The sequence below is a fragment of the Ambystoma mexicanum genome, chromosome 7p, assembly GCF_040938575.1.
Source record: "Ambystoma mexicanum isolate Mex_15411 chromosome 7p, UKY_AmexF1_1, whole genome shotgun sequence".
NCBI lineage: Eukaryota > Metazoa > Chordata > Amphibia > Caudata > Ambystomatidae > Ambystoma > Ambystoma mexicanum.
This window is the reverse complement of record NC_090939.1, coordinates 535,536,835-535,553,492: the sequence shown is the minus strand read 5'-3', so window position 1 is coordinate 535,553,492 and position 16,658 is coordinate 535,536,835. Positions and strand designations below refer to the sequence as shown.

Here is a 16,658-nt window from a genome sequence, read left to right as displayed (position 1 = left end):
CATTTGTATTGTAAGTTTGACAGTAGATTTAAACCTTTTGTCAGTGATATCTTTCATAATTATGTCAAATCTTTCCTATACTTCACATAAATGCCTCAAAGTACAATTTTTTATTTGTCCTCCCAATAGGCAGTAGGCATTCCAGACTAGTTGTAATAATGTTCACTGGTCCGCCTCCCTTAATTTCTAATACACCATGACCTTCTTCTGTGTCGCCATCTCTCTACATCCCGTTAAATTACATTCTAAATGGATGTTCTCAATGGACAAAGAATTCTTCATCCCCAAGAGTTTCCTCAGCAGTTTAGCTTCTAGTAACCACACTTGCCTTCCATAATTCCATCCCCAAAATATCTACTTCATTTATTAACAAAGTATTTTAACCTTATACAAGGTTAATAACGAATGGCACGAACATCCACCATATACACCTGCATATTTGTTTATGGTATTCACTGCTTGTATCACTTTTTTATTTAGTTGGTTCCAATGCTCAGCCCACTTCATACCTTTATCAGTTACCACTCTTAAATATTTATATGTCTTAACTTGTTCAACCTATTTCTGTCCATTTATACTGTCTTCTGTTTACTCTGCTTAGTCTGAACACCACTATTTATTTAGATGTTTCTTTTAAGCCCATTTGTTATTATATATTCTTACAATGCATTTAATTTCCTTTGTAATCCCACAGGAGTATTATCGAACAATAGAAGGTCATCAGCGCAACCGAACCAAGATAGAGACAAGTTACAACACTTAATTGGTAGTGTCTCCTCCACATCCAATACTCCTTGTAGGTCGGCCATATACAAATTAAATAAGCAGGGTACTAGAATGCACCCTTGCTTTACTCCTTTACTTGTGGGCATACTGTTAGTAGTCCTGCCAGCCTCATCAGGTCTAACTTTGACACTTGTGTTTGTATATAGCTGTTTGTATATAGCTTTCGCCATTTCCCATTTCTGTAATGTATTGCAATTACTATTTCTTTTCACTGTGTCAAAGACTGCACTTAGATCTATAAAAGGAACGTAGACTGGCAATTTCCACCTATGCCAAGAGTATAGTATTAATTCAACAAACATCAACAGGTTAGACAGTGCGCTCATACCTTTACGGAGCCCCGTTTGGTTGTACTGTATTACTTGACTTCTATCACACCATTCTGTTAGTTGCAATTACATCACTCTTGCAAAAACGTTAGCAGGGATACTGAACATGACTAGTAATCGATAATTACAAGTCTTTTTTTTTTTTTATACAACGGTATAATAGTACTCTCACTCCAAGTATCCGAAATCCTTCCAGTATTCGCAATGGCATCAAACAACTTACGCAATGCCCTAGCCCATATTATTGGCTTCATGTTGATAAGGGCATTGCATGTTCTGTCTGGCCCTGCTGCCCATGAGGGATTGAGTTTTTCGATTGTCTCTATCAATCCAACAGTTGTTATATCGTTCTTCCATCTCTCATTCCTATCGTTTAGGGTGCTTGTTATATATGATTCCGAATCAATTCTTGCAATGTCATTAATGAATGCAGCAAGGCACTTTCTATAATTAATAGCCCTCCAGAAATCTCTATCACCCTTCAATAAGGTATATTCACCAACTTCAACCATGCAAATTTCCATTTTTCCTTTTGATACCACTTCAACCACCTTTTATATTTGGTCTTCCATTTTCTTAACTCTTTTCCCAAAGTGACAGTATCCTTGTTCAAGGACCAATCTTCATGGCAGTCAATAAAGATTTTAATATCTCGGCTTAACATTTTCATTTCTTGCTGGATCTTTATATCATATGGATATTTCCTTCTTTGCTCCATGTTATATTACTTCCCTTTTTTCACTCTCTCATTCGTATTGAAAGCCACCTTCTGGATCTTAATAAAAAGCTTTTTTAAAAAAAGAATCATATCTTCACCTAACTGTTTCTTCCTCATCAACATCATTGAATTTTACTAATTCAGTTTTTAACACTTTGTTTGCCTGCTCTAGCTTGTTTTGGTTTCCATACTGATGCAAGGCCTGGCTTTCTGTGAATGAGTGTGCCTTTTGGTTTCGGCCAGAATCCTCCTGTGTAGTGTCTGTCCCCAGGAGAACTGTGTTACCTGCCCTTACAAAGGAACAAAGAGAGGCAACCCACCAGGCTACCTTCCTGCCAAGAGGGTGGGGTCCAGCCAGTCTGAGGGAATGCACATAACCCTAGCACAACTGAACTGGGCTCACAGGGCTGATACATTTGTGATAGCAATTTAGTGTGGCTCAGATAACCCTGAGAGATGCTATCTACCGTACGTTAATTCAGGTATGATATATATTTACAGATTGATGTGCCACCAGGACAACATCTTCAGATTTATGTAGTTTTTTGCAACAGGGGTGCATATTTTAAATGCTGCCTCTGCACTGCAGACACTTGGGTGTGACTGCAGCTGCCAAGAGAAAACCTATGACCTCTGAAACTGCTGTGTGCCATTGGTAGAGCAGGTGCTGCGAATCAGGATACTGATGCAACAAGGCACACGCACACACTGTGCTTATGTCATGGAGCTTATGAAAGGGGAATTTGATTAGCAGCAATGGAATTACCTGTATCATTTCATTATTTAATACACATCAAGAAAGACCAGGGCTTCCACACCGTTTCCATATGGCCATTCATCACAGAGAGTGATCTGGAATTCGCTGGGGACAAGATCTGCTGTCCTTTGTTTGGATAAGAGCGGCTCAGGGGCAGCGGGAGCAAGGGCTACTTCTAGCATCAAGACATCTTCCAGGTGGAGGTCTAAAATGATGAACACAAAGACCTCACCAGGACAGACCACCTTAGGACACCTTAGGGTATGTGTGCAGGCGGGGTCCAGTGATGGTCAATGCAAACAGATGGCAACAGGTGAACCTTCAGTGACAAACACAAAAGTGGTGTCATTACAGTTTTTCCTGAAGATATTTTTGGGAGCACAAGTTTAAGGCCCACTAAGTTCCAAGGCTCAACTCAGAACGGTGATGGCTGCAGCACGGTAGCCGATGAGGGAGCAGGGCAGTCCAGGTAGACATCCAAATGGCTCTGTTGGCACGAATCCTCGAGCAGGGGTCAAGTCTAGTTGGTCACACTAGTCCAAAGGATGAAGCACTAAATAGGATCTTCTGAAATCAGGCATAGGAGCAGAGCCTCACCGGGCCAATCAATGGAGTTGATGCTGGTGAGCTGCAGGAGTCGTCCATGGTTCATCAGTGAGCTGCTCTCCTGCGTGGGAATCTTGCCTCCAATGTGGATCTGAAGAATGGGTGCAGGAGTCCTACTTGTATCCACATTTGGGGCTGGATGCAAGTGCAAGACCACCAATGGTAAGGATCTGACGCATTCAAACAGCCAGTGGTTGTCCACTCCTGATCAACCACTTTTTTGTTCATCTGCCTAGCACTAGACTTTCTGGCACCAGGGGATATTGACTGGGACCAGACAGTCCCAAGCCCCCTCCCCTTACACACACAAAGGGTCACTAGCCCATGAAAGCAGCAGTCTTCCCGTGCAAGTGCAATACCATACATTAGATTTCCTGATCTGAGAGAGCTGGAAGAAGGGCAAACTACAATATGGCCAAAGAACAAGCAAAGCACCTTGTGGCCTGGTCATTTTGAGTGCTAGCCACCATTAGTAGGCACTTGCGGTAAACATGAAAGTGCAAGTAAAACTTTACAAAAATGGTAAAAATATCACTGCTGCCGCTAGCACATATACAAAGTAACTCAAAAGGTAAAAAGCTATATCTTAATTGTATCTTACTTGCACTTAGTATCTTAATTGCACTCCACAGTAAGATGGTGTGTGTGTGTGCAATTGTAAAACTACAAGAATTCAAGGTAAGTCTCAGTACTGACAGTCTTAGGTACTAGTCAGTTTCCGCATAAGATCCCCATTGAGCAAAATACAAAGGAAATTAAACTGAAGGCTTTACTTCCATTCAGCAAGTCTGGACAGGTTAAAAAACAAAGCAAAACGAAGGGTGTTCAATAGGAATCTATGGAGGGAAAGCTGCAAAAAGAAAATCTTTCCTATCATCCATGCAGTAAATTCCAGCATTAAATGATATTGGGAGTTAGTTATCTGTTGATAAATTACGACAAACGAAACCTAGAAACCTTCAGCAATGGACTGGTAATAGCACTGTGTTCTGAATATTGTGAGTGAAGCCCAGCTCATTTGATCATCATCACATACACATCTAAAATGTGCAAGCCATTCTCAAAGAATATCTGAGGTGTAGTCAGCAGACGTTCATGAACAATCAAAGTTGCAGCATGCAGGCTTGCAAAAAGTTCAGTACCTGTCTGGGCAGACATGGCCTTGTCCATTAAGTGGCGAAAGATAAGATCAAGATAGGCAGCATTTACGGCAGATGGGTCGTGCTGATGACAGGTCGGATGGCCCTGTGTGAAGGACGTGCATAACAGGACTATTGGGAAGGTTCTCTGTTAGTCTGCCTGCACCCAAACACTGATGAGTGGGAGCAACAGTGCAGCATGTAAGCTGCCTGTCATTTTTCAACAATGCCACCTGACTGGCATCCCACGGATGGGCAATCTTATTGTTCTGGCCTGTAGACACCTAGCCTGTTGGCGCTCTGGCCATGCCCATGAATGTGCGCAGCAGTTAAACGGTTTAGATAAGAGACAACATGCTCAGCACAAGATGCTGTTTGGTAAAATTGCAGCCGGTACATAGTGCACGTGCCAGAGAGAGGGATCTTGCCAAATATGCCCACCCGTTAATACCTCTTAAGCTTGCAGAATAACACGAGTGCAGAACAATGCAAGAACCCCTTCTACAGAACCTGTAATTGATACTGTGTCACAGAAGACCTTTTTTCAAGGAGGTTGTTTTAAATTGTGCTGTCCCGAAAGAGGTCCTCATTCCAAGGACTGTGCATGAAAAACTGATCAAGTTGAACATTGGGTTCAGCATGTGTTTGCTTCATCCGTTTATTCTGTATGTATTCTCTTTGAAGCATGGGAGGAGTATGTTGTTATGTGCTTTTCCCCTCATGTCTGTGCTTTGAGCATGTGAGCTGTCGAATGCCTGTTGGAATGTTTGGACGTGGAATGCTGAGTGAGTGATTTCCTTTGAGTGTTCTGTGAATGCCAGTTAGAAGTGAGCTGCCTGTGAGTGAGGGTGCCGGTAAATGTCTCTGTACCCCTTGATCCTAATGTACTTATCTTTACCTGAAACCTACATATTCATTTATTTCTTTAAAAAAATATGAAATTGTTTCTTTTTTAAGTCACTCTGCCTTCATAAAGAAATTATTTCTTCATGAAGGCAGAGTGACTACAAAAACAAACTATTTCTTTTTTAAGTCTGAGGGCTCCTCTATCCCATGACATGGAAGCCTCCAAGCCGGTGGCCTCCATGTCATGGGGTGGGGGACCCCTATGACTTCAAAAAGAAATCGATTCTTTTATACATTCATAAAGAAATTATTTTTTTTATGAAGTCAGAGTGACATGTAAAAAGAAACGATTTATTTTTGAAGTAATAGCGCCCTCCTCCACCCCATGACATGGAGCCCTCCAGATCCTATGCAGATGTTGGGAACACGCATTTCTGGCTGTTGCAGGTAGCTGCAGGCCTCGTTCCCTGGACCAACGGATTAAAGGTAAGAAAATGTATTTTCTTTAAATGTGTATGCAGTGCATATAAGTGTGTGTATTTATAGACATATGTATAAAATGTAATGTGCATGAATGAGTGAGAGCATGATGTATGGGTGGCTACCTGGGTGTGCCTGTGTCATTGTATGGTGAAAGGATGCAGACTTAAATGCCTGGGTGGATGCCTTGGTGTGCCTGTATGGTGAAAAGGGGCTCACTTAAATGTATTGGTGTCTGGGTGTGTGTGTGTGTATGGTGAATGGTGTCTGTCATTTTGTTCAGGAGTGCAACGAAACCTACATTTTGTTGGGGGACCTAACACTTCAAATTTTGAGAGAGATGCGCTATTTTCACAGGTGGTGGGGATGGGCTAACCTATTTGTGTGGGGGTCTCTAACTTCTTTAAGCATTCTATTGAGACTACTCTAGTGGAGCTTCAGTTAATTATCTATGTTAAGTCTGAAAGCACCCACTTATGGACTGCAGTGAGAATGAGCGATCTCCTGTCCCCTCTCTACCCTTCCAATCACTCCCCTGACATGCAAGTATAAAATATGCATTTGACTGCAGGTACTTATAATTGCTGGGCCTTTGCCAACAGCACCAGTGCCAGGCACCGTTTAACATCTGTGTCCTTTTCTGTCCAGCAACGGCTCTGTAGGTCAGCCAGGTCGAGTCAACATAGCCCAACATTTTGGGGGCGGGGAGAGAGCAGAAGCCTAGTTGGATCGATGGTGTTGGGCCACTGCTTGTTTTTAATTCCATGATTACTCATTGGTAATCGTCATTATTACTAGCCCTATTCTCCCTCGTCCCATTACTTGTGTATGAGGCACTTTGGGACATGAAGGCAATGCCTGGCTTAGTTACCTGTAATCTTCATTCTCCTAGTCCTACTCTTCCTCGTCCCAGTACTTACCTATGAGGCAAGGTGTCTCATACGTGAGCACTGGGGCAAGGAAGATGGATGTGGAGGTCGTTTTGGGGTTTAGGTCAGGGGGTGGGAGGGAGAATGGATGTGTGTGGGGTGGGGTGGGGATTGTGTGATACATCATAATGGCCATCCATGTCCAGGCTAAGCAGGCATGATATGTGGTATTAGTGGCTAGAGAGGCATTTTGGTGCAGCCAATCTAGTCATTTATTAGTTTAGCTTGACTTTTTTAACTGGGAATCTCTGATAAAGCAGTCCTAAGTGTAATTACCTGGCATTTGGGTGCTGCCTGTCTAGCCGTTTCTTACTGTGGCATTGTATATTTTTCTGGGCATCTGTGATAACACAACCATGATAAGTGTTATTGCTTCGACTAATATTTTAGTGCAACCAGTCTTCGTGTGTCTAATTGGGGCCCGACATGCTTTACTGTAACATGTTATTACCTGTTTAGACTGGTCTATATTGTGCAGCTAGTTGTTACATTTTTTAATTCATTGTGGTATGGCATTTTTATTAGCAAAGCATTCAATTAATTAATGCATATTTTGTGACTTGCATGTATTGGATTTTTGGATTGGGGTTACCCTACATAGCAATTGTAAATTCTCTGGCTTTTTAGCTAATTTCTTTCAGAAAGTGTACTGCATAATGCATTAAACACATATATATGTATATATCTTTCTCCTAGTGCAGTGTGCAACGTTCCCCTGCAGCAGTAGGTTTGTGCGTATTGCACAAGCATGCTAATCTAGCCCGGGCCAGAGTGTGGCACAACCTGTGATTTGTTGCCGAGCTGGAGGGGCTGGGGGTGCTCAGCATGGCTTGCAGGTGGGCCACCAGATTTTTTGCTATGCCACTGAATTATGGGAGACATTTACAATGGATTACTGTGGAATCCACCTGCTTTTACATACATTACAGGCAGCATCTCTGGTGGGAAGACATCTGCATTTCACATGCAGAGCATGAAATGGAGGCGGGACAAGGTAGTTCACCTGACAAGAGCACAAAAATGATGCAGATTTGTAAACACTCTTACCATAATTTTGACCGATCCTCTTCTGGACCAACATGACCCACAAAGAGAGAAAGAGAAAGCAGGTTGAGAGAGAGAAAGAGGGAGTGAGTGAGAGCGAGAGTGATATATAGAGAGAAAATAAGGGAGAGAAAAAGATGGGAGAGAGAGATTGAGAGATAGAGAAAGAGAGAAAGTGTGTGTGAGCATGAGGTGAAGTTTGATTAGCGTATGATCGCCACATATATCAATTTGTTTTTGTCACCAAAGACAGAACAATTCTGAATTCCGAAACGTTAGCCAAAATATTGGGTAAAAAGGACATATGTCGCCAAAATTGCAAAATGTGCATAAATAACGTGCGTGCCAATTGATCAATTTAGCAATTTAGACTAACAATGAAATGGAACACTTTAAAATGATCATATGTATTTTTCTTAAATAGCAGGGCAGCCAATGCAACTATTTCTGCTGTAACCCATTTTGCCATATTTGAGGTAATTTAAAGCCAATAGAAATGCTTTTTGGGAAGGTATTCATTGTTAGTTTAACAATGCAACCACATGTATTTCAAAATGAACTTAGATGCATAAAGGTGTAACATGAGCACAGTGTCAAGATTCATTTTTGTAACACAGCTATCATTTAGGGCCATGTAACACAGTTGCTGCTGATCCAGTCCTGTTTTTGTCTTGGCTTTCTGGGTTTATAGACCTGCTTTTATTATGGAAAAGACACTGCTGCACATCCCAAATGCAAAGAAAAAACAAGGACCGGAAACTAGACCTAGTTCAGATTTCTGACACTGGTAAATGAAAAATGCTAACACTGCACTGCTTTATGCATTAATGGAGTGGTCTAATGATGAGTACTGACTAAAAGACATTTCTATTTATTTGGTAAATGGAAGTGAATGTATTTTATAAAAGCTGTGCCGCCCGCTTAATTTTGATAGTATTATGTTGCATTTCAACTAAGTCAAACATTTCACAGCACCACCTAGTTCACCTCCACTTCAAAGCAACATGAGCAAGGCATTGTGGTTATGCAAATAATCTCAAATGCAAGCCTTTTGGCCCAGAACATTTTCTTTTTCTTACAGGAAAGTGTTATTTTATACACAGCTCAATCAACTAAAGACATACATTTCTCAGGGCTGCTTGACAACTGAATGCCTAATTTCATCCCTATTATGGATCAAAGTGCTTTCGAGTCTAATAGTCTGGTGGAGCATTGGGGCATGTTTAGAAAACACCAGCAGAGTTATGGTGGGTCGAAAAAGGCTTGAAAAATACTCTTTCACCTGAAATGCCAAAAGCATAACAATTCATTTGAACCAAGAGACACATCATTAAAGTGTCCCTGCTGTACAAAATCTGAAAAAAGCTTGGAAGAGATAGCTTCTATCTTTCAGATGAAATCAGACAGGCTGCAAAATATATTTTTGTAAATGTTTGGAATACCTCCTAAACCTATAGTGTATTATTTTTGATTTAATAAATCACCACTCTTCCATAGTGCTTTCTTGTCTGCCTAGATAAAGAAATCATCTGGGGACTTGTAGAAACTGTGCTAGTGTGGCAAGGGTCGCCTTGGAACTCACTAATAACTAATTAATAAAGTAGTGAAAAAGGAGTGTACGCCAGGCAAGAAGTAACACAGGTTTCTTCAGGGCACAGACACAGCTGGGACAGTTATTTGTATTTGTTTAATATTTATAATGCACACCTCACCCTGAGGTAACTGGGCGCTGGAAGGCTTAACATGTTACAAAAAGTACAAACATAGGTAAACACAGTTGGGACGACCAAGGTTACAGGTAGGTCTGAGATAACTGGGCGCTGGAAGGCTTAATATGTTACAAAAAGTACATACATAGGTAAACACAGTTGGGACAACATAAGATTACAGGTGGGTCTGGTGCAATAAATAAGAAATTAGGTGATAGTATGACAACAACAAAAAATAACATATGATCATAGCTAAAGACGGCATGAAAATGAGAGATGGATATGTATGTCTAGGTGGGAGTGCCTGATGGGCCTCAGATGATAGATTTCTCTGAGAGCCAGCTTTTTACTTTTGTTCTGAACATCCCGAAGGAAGGTTGCATTCTAATGGTAGATGGTAGAGAGTTCTATAGTTTGGCGGCTTGAACTGGGAAGCTAGCACCACCTGCGGTTTTTAAGTTAAACCTTGGGACTGTGAGGAGTTGGGAGTGGGTATATCTAGTAGGACGGGCCGGTTGGTATTTGGAGAACTTGTCGGCCAAGTACAAGGGAGCAGAGTTAGACAGGCATTTGTGGGTGATTGCTATAACGCGGAGAGCTATTCTGTTGCACACAGACAACCAGTTTGAGTTCTGTCTCAGGCTCGAGATGTGGCTGGATCTAGGAATGCTTAATGCAGACCTTAGTGAGTTATTCTATAAGACCTGGAGTCTATTGAGATTGAGTTCTGAGGAGCCTAGGAAGAGCATGTTACAGTAGTCTATTTTAGAGAGCGCCAGAGCTCTTCCTAACGTCATAAAATTGGTTGGGGAGAGGTAAGATTTACACGCGTTAATCAGCTTATTGGTGTAGGCTGTAGATGATGCAATAGCACTAACTTGTCTTTTTAGTGATAAGCTAGAGTCCAGATAGACTCCAAGTGTTTTTATTTCTTTCACAACTTTAATTAGGTTGCCGTCTATATTAAAGGATGTGTATTGTATGTCGAGTTTGGATAGGCGGGCTTGCGTGCCGACAATCAAGAGCTCAGTTTTTTTGTCATTTAGACAGAGGCTGTGGGCCACCATCCAAGCCTGGATTTCGAGGTATATGTCGTTGATTAGCTTATAGCCATTTTCATAGCATCCTGACAGGCTGATGAGGACCTGCGTGTCATCTGCGTAGTTTGTGTATATGACACCCGTGTTGTTGAGACGGTCGAAGAGGAGCTTTGTGAAAATGTTGTATAGCGTTGGTGAAACGCAGGAGCCTTGGGGTACCCCACAGTGGATGGGAATCGGGTCTGCTGAGGCAGAGGCAGAGAAGACTCTTGTGGTATGGTTAGTCAGGAAGGATTTACTCCAGTTGGACGCTTTGATTGAAAATGCTGCTGCTGTGGACAAGTGTTCAGTAAGGATCTGGTGATCAACAAGAGCAAAGGCAGCTGAGAGGTCTAATAGGAGTAGGATAGCTAGTTTGCCTTTGTCTTTGGCCTCATCCATCTGTATTTTCAGATCCAGTAGGGCAGTCTCAGTCCCGTGTCTAGGCCAAAAGCCAGATTGGCGAAGGCTGAGCAGATTATTATCTTCTAAGTGTTTCTGGATTTGCAGATATGAAACTCTATCGAGAATCTTCAGAAGGAAGGGGACAGTAGTTATAGGTCTGAAGTTGGTTGTTATATTAGGGTCTAGTGAAGGTTTTTTTTAAGAGGGGCATGACCCAAGCCTCCTTGAGGTTGTTGGGGACCTGGCTGGTATTGAAGGAAGTGTTTATTAATGTGGCGGCGAATGGGGAGAGTTCCTTTCCCTGCTTCTGTGATAATCTTGATAATAGGTGCTGGGCAAACGTCTCCTTGGCAACGTGAGGGTTTTAGGCCTCTAATGATATCTTCAACTTCTTTGGCTGTTACTGAGGAGAATGCAAACAGTGGGCATTTTGGTGCTTGTTGATTAGGTGAGTGCTTGGGAGGGATGTTACTAGTGAGACTAGTTTTTTCTTGCTTCAATTTTCATTTGGAGGGAGGCAATTTTGTCAGAGAGGGCTTTTCATATCTTAACACACCAGGCTGGGTCCTTTTTGCAGACCTCTGAGGGTGGGGCTGGGGACTCCAACTCTCTTAGGATGTTAAATATCTCCTTCGTCTTTGATTGAGCATTGAGAATTCTGTTATCGTTTCTTTGTTGGTGGCGAGGATGGAAGCTTTGTATGTGACTGATGCTGTGTTGTATAGAGCTTTATTGTTAAGTGTGGGCGAATTACGCCAGTTGGATTCTGCCAAACTTTTTTTGTTTCTCAAGATTTTGAGTTCTTGGGTGTACCAATTGTTGAGGTGGGCAATCGGCTTAGCCTTTTTAAGTTTGAGTGGTGCAATCTTGTTCAAAGCAATCTCAAAGGTGTTGTTGTAGAGGTCAAATAGGTTAGTGGTATCTAGATTCTTGTGTTTAGAGGTGTCCATGAATTTGTTGTTCAGAGGGCACAGGTTGGTCAAAGTTATGTTCTGGGCATTCCTAGATAGGCTAGGGGGGGGGGCTAGGCTATGGGGTAATGGTGTGATTCCCTGGATATCGAAGGCTATAAAGTGGTGATCTGTCCAGGCCATTGGTGTATTCTGGAGTATTTTAGTGGAGCAGTTGAGATCAGATAACCAATCAAGAGTCCAACCTTTAACATGTGTCGGCTCTGTTATGCGATGTTTGAATCCGAGTTGGGGGATAGAGTTTTCGAGGGAGAGGGCATTGGGGTAATTATTGTCCTGAAACCCAGAGTTCATATCTCCAAGTGGTATGATTTGGGAGCCTGGTTTTTCATTGGCTGTTAGAAGGCCTGTAATGTCTTCCTCAAAGGAGGAGATGGGGCCTGGGGGCCGGTAGACGAGATGCAGTAGTATGGTTTTGGTCGCGGTTAGCGGGAATTTAACTGAGAGGAGTTCAGCTGAAGGTAGATTTGCTAGGGTAGTGTCTCTCAGGCCTAAATTAGTTTTGGCAATGAAGACTAGTCCTCCTCCTCTTCCTGTATTTCTATCAGATCTAGTGATAGTGTAGCCCTCTGGCCAGGCTAAGGAAAGTGTGGGGCCTGCTGCCTGGTGAAGCCAGATCTCTGTGATAGCCAGGAAGTCGAGGCTGTTTTCAGAGATGATGTCTGCGATGTTTGGAGCATGGGCAACTAGCGATTGTGCATTGATCAAAGCGCCTTTGATAGCTGGTAATGTTGAAGGTGTAGTGCAAAGTGGTGTCTTAAACTGGTTGGTGGTATCCTCTGGTGACACGGTAGGTTTCAATGTAAGGCCGGCTAGAGGAGAGTTAGGCATGGGTTTGGTAGGTTTGGCTGGCATTTGGGAAGGCCATATTGTGGGCATTGAGTGGGAAGTGAATCGAGAGCCTAGTCTCTTTATTTCTAATGTTAGTGGGACAAGGTATTAAAGGAGTAGGGGGAGCTGCGAACCGTAGGATCCACTCTGTTGGACTTAGTTTCTTAGTATAGGTATCATTGTTGTAGGTGTTGATTATAGGAGTATGGTTTTCTAAGGTCTGGAGCGGGGGGAGGAAGGGTGAGGGTGCAATGGCTTGGAGTAAGGGGAGAATAGTAGCCATAGTGAAGGTGACTATGTGAAAGGCAGCCATGGAGTGGGTAACTGGGGAGGGCCTACCTAGGGTCCTTAGTGTGCTGTGTTATAGGGTGCTAGTCAGGGTGCACAGTAGCATAATGCAGGCAATAAGAATAGCAAATGCAATTAATGATTAATAGCTAACAGGATAAATATTGGCTAGTATGAAACAAATTGCATGTCATGGGGTCAGAATGCGCAATAGCGTAAGAATAACAAGTGCAGTTAATAGTTAGCAATAAACATATTTGCTGGCATGAAACAAATCACAGTATCAAGGGGTTGGGTTGCACAATAGCGTAATGCAGACATCAAGGATAGCACCTTGAGATATTGGCTAGAGTACAAGTCCCAAATAGCATAGTGATCAGGACTTCCGAGAACAGTAGTAAGGGACTGAGGCGGGTCACCGCAGTACAATTAGGCATAGCAGTCGGGGTTGGTGCAATGGTATATGAATAATGCGAGACACAGCAATAAGTTGAACTTGGTAGGTAGACTAATACATTGCTATAAGCCTAGTGCGGATCACAACCATGCAGTAAGCGTAGCGCCATGTACCTAACCTTAGTTGGTAAGGGCATGAGTTGCATAGACTAGATCAGTGCAGGGCAGTAAGGTACACCATAATAAGGGCAGACCTTGGCTGACAAACTAGGACAGTGCTGATGTGGGTCGCAGTGACGCCGTATATGCCAAGGAAATTACGCATCGGTGTGATCAGATATAGTATGATGGTAGGCAGTATAAATACATACAGACATTGTACGATCAGAGGTTCGGAAGTGAAGACAGATGGCAGCGGAGCATGCTTACCCTGGTACCGTAACTGGTGGGCGGAACTATAAGCAGTCCAAATGGTGAAGGAGTCCAAGGGAGGGATCTGCAATGTAGGCAGGCTTTATGCAACATGAGTGGTGGTGGTGTTTGGGCAGAGTAACACGCCCTGTGGCCGTGACGGCCTCGACAGGCACCGACAGGCCACATCCTTTTAAGGAGGGCCTTTGAAGTGGAGGGCCGGCTATTGCCTTCCGGTTGCTCCCGCGGCATGAAATGGAATTGGGCAGCCAATCAGTTTGCCAGTGGCTTCTCGGGCCGTTGCTGGGCAACTGGAACTACGCACACTATTCTGTGGCGGCCATCTTAGGCATCTACACGTGTAAACACATGGCAGATGGGTGCACAAAGAAGCACCAAATGGGCAGACAAGGCGACCGTTAGTGTAAGTGGTCAGCTCTGGGGCATCTGCTGATGCATGGTGCGATGCAGGTGAAAGAAAGTTGCGTCGCTCCATGTTTTCAGCAGTACTTCTCCCGCAGTCACTGCCTCAGAAGGGGAGTGGGCTCCAGCCTGACTCCTCAAGAACGATGATCCGATGAATAGGACAGGCACTGACAGGCGAGAGCCTTTTAAGGAGGGCCTTTGAAGTGGAGGGCCGTCTATCGTCTTCCAGTTCCTCCTGCAACATGAAATGGAATTGGGCAGCCAATCAGATTGCCAGTGGCTTCTCGGGTCATTGCTGGGCAACTGGAAGGACGCGCACTATTCTGTGGCGGACATTTTAGGCATCTACACGTGTAAACACACGGCAGATGGGTGCACAAAGAAGCACCAAATGGGCAGAAAAGGCGACTGTTAGTGTAAGTGGTCAGCTCTGGGGCATCTGCTGATGCGTGGTACGATGCAGGTGAAAGAAAGTCGCGTTGCTCTGTGTTTTCAGCAGTACTTCTCCCGAAGTCACTGCCTCAGAAGGGGAGTGGGCTCCAGCCCGACTCCTCTGGGACGATGATCCGATGAATAGGACAGGCACCGACAGGCCAGAGCCTTTTAAGGAGGGCCTTTGAAATGGAGGCCGACTATCGCCTTCCGGTTCCTCCTGCGGCATGAAATGGAATTGGGCAGCCAATCAGATTGCCAGTGGCTTCTCAGGCTATTGCTGGGCAACTGGAAGGACGTGCACTATTCTGTGGTGGCCATCTTAGGCATCTACATGTGTAAACACACGGCAGATGGGTGCACAAAGAAGCACCAAATGGGCAGACAAGGCAACCGTTAGTGTAAGTGGTCAGCTCTGGGTCATCTGGTGATGTGTGGTGCGATGCAGGTGAACGAAATTTGCTTCGCTCCATGTTTTCAGCAGTACTTCTCCCGAAGTCACTGCCTCAGAAGGGGACGGGGCTCCAGCCCTACTCCTCTGGAACAATGATCCGATGAATAGGTTTTATTCAATATAACCAAACAGATATATATAGATTGATATATATTCAAACAGATCACAGAACAGAACTTTGTGAAAAGGTGCTGTCAAAGAAATGTCCCTAAATCTAAAACTTTTATACAACTCAAGATAATTAGCATTATTAACTTTGCAACATGAAATAATTTCCCCACACAAAACTGATTGGTGTTCGCGCATTAAATTCTTATAGAAAAAACATACATTTTGTTCTGTAATTGGGTCCTCAAATATTCCCACACCACCCTCCCACTTCCCTCATCATAATAACATTTCATTGAAACATTTGAGATCACCAGCAGAACTTTATTCATCTGTCCTGGTCACCTCATCTATGTTCTCATGAGAAACACTTTCTACCATGGCACTGCCAGAGCCTTGAACCATGGACATACTGCTCTACAAATGTTGCACATCAAGAAATTCTCGACCTTCTTCACAGGCAAACTGATCTAAGGTGCAATTTGAAACTGCTGTGGTTCTTTTGGCACAATTACAAAATCTTATTTTGCAAATCATTTTGAATTATAACATGGTTATGCACTCATTGTTTGTTGGTGGGACACAAGGGCTCTAATCTATGACCTTGAAAAATAACAACCATTGTTTGCTTCTTACAGTTCCAGCCTGGGATTGCTGGATCTTTAATGTGTTACCATCCGCTGCTCTTCACAATTAATAAAAAGCTAACACACATTTTCTGCAAAAGCATGCTTTGAGGCCTATTTACAGCATCCGGCTGATGAGGAATTCAGCGCTGTTGCACGGGCCGCTTGTGGTGATGGATATCTGGTGGGCTTGTGGATCAAAAGCCTATGCCCAGCTTCCACCTGACTGGAGGGTTGTTTGTGCTCTTGTTACTTTGCACGGTCCTGCACTGGTGGTGCCTGAAAATAGCACTACCATGAAGGTTGCACTGCAATGAAAAATGGCACAGCAAAATGTGGAACAAAAATCCATAAAATGTAAGAAGAGGGATAACAACTATTTTTCAGTGAAAAGTACTGAGAACTTTGTCGCTATCCTGGAGGATTATAGAGTCTTCTACCAAGGCTGAAACATTTTTTACCTCACTACTGCTCCCAGGTGTCCAGGCTGCCACTAATGCAAAGTGGCTGCAGCTGACTCGATATGAGCTGCTGCAATTGGCAATTTCTACAGCAAAGGGTTTAAATGCAATTAAGGAGGAGATGTGGGCACTACGATTGGTGGTCCACCAGAACCGGTACATGCTGGACCACCTAAAAGCTATTGCAGGAGGAGTGTGTCATGATGCCTACCTCCAAGGAGCCAGGTCCGACCCAGCAACCCCAGAGGCAGGCATCATTCCCCCCAGGGAAGTTCCAGCGGGCCCAAGCTGGGGCCCTTTGGATGCAGTCCTGGCGCCTTAGGCGCCAGGCTCATGTTGGACCCCAGTCCTGGCGCCTTAGGCGCCAGGCTCATAAAGCTGGACATGTGTTCAAGTGTTTTTATGTGCACTTACCTGATGCAGACCA

The 16,658-nt window shown here is 43.6% G+C and overlaps 1 protein-coding gene across 1 annotated transcript in view; it reads left to right on the top strand.

Annotated features, from left to right (window-relative positions):
- TNFSF13B (TNF superfamily member 13b) overlaps positions 1 to 16,658 on the top strand; it is a 442,987-nt gene that overhangs the window by 373,241 nt on the left and 53,088 nt on the right. The window lies entirely within an intron of this gene.